At 34.9% G+C, this 8,236-nt stretch overlaps 1 protein-coding gene across 3 annotated transcripts in view; it reads right to left on the bottom strand.

Moving 5' to 3' along the window:
- LOC145674559 (protein bric-a-brac 1-like) overlaps positions 1–2,953 on the bottom strand; it is a 1,152,100-nt gene extending 1,149,147 nt beyond the window's left edge. For all 3 annotated transcript variants that reach the window (XM_081744738.1, XM_081744734.1, XM_081744736.1), the window contains exon 1: positions 2,816–2,953. The gene's annotated coding sequence lies outside the window, so the exon portion shown is untranslated. The remainder of the gene's footprint in view (positions 1–2,815) is intronic.
- Positions 2,954–8,236: the final 5,283 nt, after the last annotated feature.

The following is an 8,236-nucleotide window of genomic DNA, read 5'->3' on the forward strand; positions in this document are numbered from 1 at the left end:
CCAATCACAATGTTTAAAAGCAGAAATGATCACAAAAGTATGCTAACAACTTACTCTCAACAAAGATAAAACACAATCACGAAGCACATATTAACTCGAGATGAAAGCAGTTGAAAACGCTCCAAAAGCATTGCCAGAAGAAACTTTAAAGAAATTAAGTCGTTATATTTCTTTAACATGGACTAATAAAAGTCGTAGTGAACTGACTTGGACTAAATTAGTTCTTCTGTACTCTGTAGTACTTTGAAATTGTCCATATGTAATTCTGTATAATGGTTCCACTTGTGCAATTGTTTATCTTTTTGTCCTTCTGAAATGACTGTTGACGATTATATTAACAAATATGTAAAGATTAGTCCAACGTATTTTTATTAGGAATCCTTCGTGAGTGAGTCGGCAGATGTATCGCATTTGTGGCCAATTAGTCCAGGTTTCGAGTTCAAATGGAGTTCTTGGATGTAAGCCGAGAAGCGTTTTGGATTCCGCTTTAAGCTTATGTGAAACCTTCCAGCATAACCCGGTTGTTGCATACTAACACCAAGGCGAAATAAGCTTATTTCTATCGATATGTGATATAAATACATATAGCAAATTATTTAAACCAAGAAAACCTGGTTTACACCCAAAAAAACTGGTTTTTTGGTTTTTTCCTTAAAAACCATGGTTTTTGCCAATCCTGACAGTAAGAGTGGCGCGAAAAATCCCATCGCTTTTTCACATAGTTTTTGATGTTCTATCAAATGGAAGGCTTAAAATTGAAAAAAAAAATCTCAAATAACAGATAGACAAGTGGCAGACAGAGAATTCAGTAACGAACTTTTTACGTTAGTTGAAAATATTCTCAGTGGAGTGACGGAAATAATACAAGCCTATGAATAAACAGTAACTAACCTTTATACTAAATTTCTTTTAACACGAACATGTTCAAAAAAGGCAAACTAGTAAGAAGTTACTCTTGCGAGGTGTGCATTCATTGAAAAAACCATACCCACAAAACAGAAACGAGTAAAACAGTAGACATTGATGACAAGGTAAGACAACCATTAAGTACTGTAGTTTAGGTACTGAAGGGAAACAGCAAGCTCCGCAACCCCACCTCACAGACTAAATAATAAGAGTATTATTATTATAATAAATATCTGAGTGTCAACTTTACAATGCCCGGTATAGCTGGTATACTCACTTAGAAACGAGAAATTACAGTCTATTCACTTTAAGAAAATGGGTCAAAACTTCCCTAACCTTAAGCTAAACCTTCCCTACCCTATTTATCCCCATCTTACTTTACTCTACCCTATCCTACTCTACTATACCCTTTTAAAGCAGCCCTACTTATCGATGCGCAGGTGGAGCGTGTATTGTAAAGTATATCCATACTGACTATGTTTAACAACTTCAAAATGACAACATAACACACCAACGTCACCGAAGTACTTTCATAACAATTCACCTCAGAAGACAAAGTAACGAATTAGACCCTTATTTGTTTTTAACATGCAGAGGAATTTGTAAAAGTCGGTCACAAATATTAAGATCTTGGAAATTTCAGTCACTTAAAAAAAAAAAAAATCCAAGATGATGGATCAAGCCATATTTCGACTTAATTGCTTCTGAAGTGATGACTACGCAGCGAATGTTTAACTGAAGACGGTGAGCTTAAAAAAAAAGTGCATTTCTGTCAATATTAGGTTAGGTTCGATTCTGTTCGGGCTACCTGCATCACTGTATTCATATTCCCTTATGTGCAGGACCGCGGTGGCTCAGTGGTAGAACGTTCATCTCTGGTGCATGGGGTCCCGGGTTCAAACCCTGCTCCCGCCAAGTGAATTTTGTGGTGGACAAACACCGTGTGCGTGGGTTTTCTCAGGGTTCTCCCGTTTCCTCCCACTTTCTTCATTCTACCATTTCATTCATTTCTCATAATCACAGTCTCCTTTAGCCTAACCGGCATAATCGTGGGACGTAAAACACAAAGATTTCAATTCATTTTTCCCCTTATGTGCACTTCCAGTAAGTACATATAGTCTGTCTACGATGATTTCTACAAAATGTACTTCTATTCCATTGTTTAATGAGACAAAAATCAATTGCGATTCGCTTACTTCAACTAATTTCTCCTGTAAATCTTCTACTCTTTACCTACTTTTGGCTACCTTACTTTAAACATAGCTCACTACGCTAATAATAGAGATATGGTTTTAAACCATCTTAAGTAACTTCTAGAAAGAAATATATCCCAAATTTAAACAACTAAGGATTAAATTAAATAATATAATTTGCAATTATCAATTGTGCAAGGCAAATTAATACTGTCAACTTATTCTAGCTGTTTTCAATGTTCGCAAAATAAAACTGAAATTGAGATACTTGGAACTAAATTTCATGTGCTACGACCTACGAAAGGACTACGGCACACTGTGTGAAATAGCACCAGCAAAAATAAATTATTAGCGATAGATTTCTTATTAAAGAAGAAGTTGACTTTAGTGATATTACTAAATTTGACACACTGTGAGGTATAATAATTTTATTAAACTTATGAAACTTTCTCTTTCATAAATATTGCTCAATAGAATTACACGATATCATTACATGAACACCTGGAGCTACATATTACAAATATATATGATGTTTTCAAATTTTGTGTACATTTAAATTTCTTTACGCGGTACTCTCCCTGTACTACAAATTTACTACTTGTTCAATCATCTACCGTAAATATATACATGATATTTTGACTTAATTTTGTTTACTGTAATGAATTACTAATTGTTAAATGTTATTTGTTAAGAATATACAAAATAATTTTGCTTACTTAACACATATATTCACAGCCAAATATCAAAAACACTTTGGATCAATTCAAACAGGTTGTATAATAAAATCCGTATAAAAATAAATTCAAGGAATAAACAAGGGACTGACGAAGCGTCCACAGCATAGCAACCGATGGTGACAGTGAACACACAGAAATTTACCTTCTTTCTTCCTTAATAAAAAGTTCAAACTTCAGGACCTCATTCCTTTAAAGATTGTATGTATGATTAAAGAGTTTAATGAATAATAAATGAATAATGAAATATGTAATGAATTTTTCAGTCCAATGATGGTATTCACTGATAATATGATAATCATGATCTTATAGTATGATAACACTAAAACTAAAAGTTTCTCCACACTACTGTAAAATGCATTCAGATTTACGAGAAGTTAACATATTTTAATACCTATGCTAAAGGTATTCCTTTCTTTTATTATTAGAATGTTCTGCTAGTATCTTCGCATTATTTATTTTACTGCTGGCACATCCTTTGTCTGGTAAAGAATGACGGCGTATAATGAACATTAATGTGTATGATTGGAAGAATTACAAGGACATTTATATGTATAAAATGTCTATGATTTTTTTTTTTAGGGACAGGCAACTATATTCGACAATGTACCTACTTGAGATCTACATATTAATGGCACACATTAAAAAAAGGGGGGAACTCTTTGCTATAACAAATCGTACTCATTTCCCGCCCTTTCAAGCAGGATAAATGTAACAAAGATGCACAAACCTAACATATTTTCAGTACGAGCGGTGTATATATAGTCTAGCCAGAAACATTTTTGGGATGGACCAGGGTCAATGATCTAAGGGTCTCGTCGGAGATCAACCACCTAAGAGTACTTATGACCACCCTTCTAAATTTGGAAAGCGGTGAATTGGCCCACCCCTAAACTTTGGTACGGGTAACTAGGACCATCGTCCTGAAGTTTTAGAAATTGCCAATCTAAACATTTGATATGGTACCATTGGACCGGGGTATGTACCACTGTAAGTTTTTTGGGACCCATCACGTACACTTTTATGGGTAAAAAATTGCAAAAATTCAAATTTCGGAGGTTATTGGCCTTCTTAATCCTCTTTGATAAACTTTTTATTACCTTGTATGTTTATATGGGTGAGTATAGGGTTTAATTGACTATAGGTCGTCTGCAGATTATGTAAATTTAATAGGGGATGATAAAAGAACAATAGAAAGAAATGCAGAGTGTTATTAAACGCTTCCAGAGACATGGGTCTAGAAGTAAATAGAGAGAAAACTAAATACATGGAAATTCGTCGGGATCGTAATACGGCAAATTATAGATGCGTTAAAATATCAAATAATACTTTCCATAAAGTGGATACTTTCAAGTATCTAGGATCAACATTAACAGACGAAAACCATATTCACGAAGAAATTAAATGTCGACTAAGAGCATTGAATTCGTATTATTATTCAGTTCAAAATCTCTTGTCGTGAATTCTGCCGATGAAATTGAGGCTTAAAATATAAAAGCGATAATCATGTCTCCTTTCCTGTATAGTTGCGAAACACGGTCGGTTACTCTAAGGAAAAAGCGTACATTGAAAGTATTTGAGAAGAAAATCCTGACAGGAATACTTTCAAACATTGTTAGGGTCATTAAGTCTAGGAGGCTCAGGTGAGCAGGCCATGTAGCCAGGATGGAAGAAAGTAGGAACACTTTCAAAGTCTTAACGGGAAGACCAATCGAAAACGACCATTACGAAAACCTAGGTGCAGATCGGAGGATAATATTAAAATGGATCTCGAGGAAATAAGAATGCAAAGTAGAAACTGGATCTATTTAGCTAAGGATAGAAGTCAGTGGTGAGCTTTTGTGAACGCGACATTGAACCTTCGGGTTCCGGGTTCCATAGGCCATAGAGTTAGTTAATAGGGTTATATTCCCTTTTATAAGACATGGATACATTGAAGATTCCCCATTAATATTTGAACGAGCATGTAGGATAACATAAATGTTCTCTAGAACCTGAATATATACCACTAAATTTGAGTGGTATCTAGGTATGCGCACGAGTCGAGTCGATATTTAAGCCTGTTTCAACTCGACTCGAATTCAAGATGAGACGTCTCGAAATTCGAGTCGAGACAAAATATGCGAGTTAAAATATACACAAACATCAGCCAGAACATTATGACTACCTACCTTTGGCACGAATAACAACGGCGATGAGTCTTGGCAAGGATGCAATGATCTTTGGTACGTCGTTGGAGAGAGTTGGCACCACATGTGCACACACAGGTCACCTACTTCACGTAAATTCCGGGGAGGGGGCGATGCGCTCTGACGTCACGTTCAATCACATTCCAGATGTGTTCGATTGGGTTCAGATCCGGCGAGTTGAGGGGCCAGCACAGCACTTGATCTCGAAAGATTAACCTATTAAGTTTATGCGTTCTGTACGTTTCTAAAGTAATAAATGCTGGAATTAGTTTAAAGGCTGTTTCTGACTGAATACTTTCTTCATAATAATATTTAAAAATATAGAAAAAAATTCGAGATATTCGAGTTGAGTCGAGATTTCGAAAATTCGAGTCGAGAAATACGTTTGTCTCGACTCGTCTCGAATGTTACAGAGTGCGTCTCGACTCGTGCGCATCCCTAGTGGTCTTGTTTATTCCCTTCTGCGGGTCAAAAAATATCAAATATTTTTTGATCATGCGTTCGCCATGTAGCCGGTTGTTGATCTAATGAGCACATGGATAAATAGTTGACTGCAGGAGTCGATTTCCTTTCATAATACACGGGTATATTGATGCTCCTCTCTTAAATCTTGGGAGGAGTACATAGGAATTTCCAATCCTTAAATTGGGAATTGTCAAAACAGAAAATTTGGTAAATGTTCCATAGGACCCGAACATAGACCTACTTTGGATAAAGTTTATTGGTCCTGGTTATCCCCTCCTATGGGTGAAAATTGCTAAATTATAAACGCAAGCAACGCGTCGAACCACGTGGTATGTCATTGACTTAACTGAATTCATTGATAATGTTTTATCATGTTATTGTGTTTTCTGGTGAACAAAAAGGTCAATCCTGTTTATAGGATATCAGTACATTGTTACTCGCTTCTCAAAATTTGGAAAGGTACATAAGACCACCTTTTAAATTTAGGAATTGTAAAAAATAAAATTTGATAAATCTTTAGCAGGACACGAATATATACCACTCTAAATTTGGCTCGCCCTGCTTAACCCTTTTGTGGGTAAAAAGAAAATTGCAAAATATTAGTATTGCCATGTGTTTTCTAGGTAGTTGGTTATTGACCTAAATTATCTTCTTTGGTGAGGCTTTAACACGTCCTGTAATTATATGTTTGAGTAGAGGGGTCTATTCTCTTTTATAGGACGTAGGTACATGGATGCACTCTTAATTTTGGAAGGAGTACATTTTCCACCTTTAAATTTAGGAACTGTGTAAACGCAAATGTATATTTTTGGATCAAAAGATCCAATAAGTTTCAATGAAAAATTTTCTAGTGTAACGAAATCCAAGCTATCACTTAACTTAGTATGAAGTGCTTATTCCAAAAAACAAAAAAAAAAAAACGAAAACTCGCTTTAGGGGCCGTTCAAAAATTTTGTGGCCCCTGATCCAAAAAATAATTATTGGATAAGATCGCAATCTTTTGATCCATTTTTGGTTTTCCTAAAATTTATTGTAAATTGGAATGGTCAAGCTCATCAAGCTATAGTAAAAATTGCATAATTTCAAAATTTTGAGATTTTTGACCTATTATATAATTTTTGATTATACTTATTTAGATAAAGGTAATGGTCAAGCCTCTTTCAAAAGACGTGAGAATAATGATGTATTCTTTCAACATTCGGGAGGAGGTACTTGGAATCACCCATTAATTTGGAAATTTTAAAATTAAAATTTGGTAAGTGAATAGTGCCTTTTCAAAATTCACCTTATCCATTTTAGTATTTTTTTTTCAGAAAACGTACAAAACTACTTGTTATTATATTTCCTAATCTCAGTGCACGAAAATTTGACTGTTGCTTCTCTGTAGTCCTAGAAATTGCTTTAGAATGTCATTCTAAAATTTAATGCGTGTATACTATGAAAAAATCCCTTGAAAATAGAAAATAGCAAGTTTTGCACAGGCAATATTTATAAGGCAAGTTATGTTGCAGAAATTTAGGTTAAATTTGGTAAATATAGGTACAATCAAATAAAATGGTTTTGCTCAATGTGTACGCAACATTGTCTTAATAAAAACAGGGGTTTCTTTAATTTCAGTGTAGTTTAGAAAAGCACAAAGTTCAGTACTGTATGAAGGCTACATTGAAACAGCTATCATTAGTTTAGTTTAATTATAGTAAAACTCAACAAAAATACTGTAAGGAGACTGCAGTGAACCAGCTACCATTAGTTTGTGACCCTGAAATTTATAAAGCTGCAAAATTAATATTAGATCACAGATTCAAGACAATCTGGGTCATAATCTGATGGTTCATACGAGGGATTTTCACAAGCGTGATGTACCTCCTTTGCATTGATGTCTTTACTGTACAACTCAAAGAACATTTTGTGGAAACTCAGGACATCAGTTTCCTCATATTATGAATAGACAGTCACTAATGTGATGCCAGCAATTACTTACAGAAGCAAGATTATCGTCTGCTTGACCATATAGCAGTACCTGTCATCACTGCTCGTCACAAACAAGCCACCTCATTTGTCGAAATGTATAAGACAAGTTTTGCACCAACACTGCATGGAAATGTAGCAGGCTTTGCACCGGCATTCGAATTATTGTTACTTGTAGCCATTTTTTGACAAGAATGACATGACATGTGAAGAGAGCATATCCAACATTACTAAATTCAGTTACCAACTCAAAAATGAAAGAAAGTGCATAAAGCGAGTTTTGAAAAGTCACTATTGAAATGTTCTCTAGGACTCGAATATCTATCTATATATATAAAAGAGAACGTACAAAATCCTTTGTCCGCTCATCACGCTAATACGGCTGAACCAATTTCTTTCATTTTTGGGGGGTTATTAGGATTTGGACCCTAGATGGTTTTTATCATATCACTTTAATTTTTAATTACCAGTGTCTTGAGATAATTGACCATTCAAGTGTCCATAACGTACAAATCCTTTGTTATTAGTTCATCATAGGTAAAAATAAACGTATTTATATGCAACCCGCATGACCGTGTCACTCGGCGGGTTAACATAAATGACAGGCGATATACAGCGGAAAATAGCTTGAATCTTCTGTTTAAAATTTTTTAATTGATTTGCTTATTTTTACAGACACTTTTACAATATGCCAGCACCGGGATGACCGCAGTGAAGCGGGGCGGGTTAACATAAATGACAGGCGATATAATGTTAAGATTTACTGCAATCTTCTATGGTT

Source organism: Thermobia domestica, chromosome 17 (genome assembly GCF_964235325.1).
Source record: "Thermobia domestica chromosome 17, izTheDome1.hap1.1, whole genome shotgun sequence".
NCBI lineage: Eukaryota > Metazoa > Arthropoda > Insecta > Zygentoma > Lepismatidae > Thermobia > Thermobia domestica.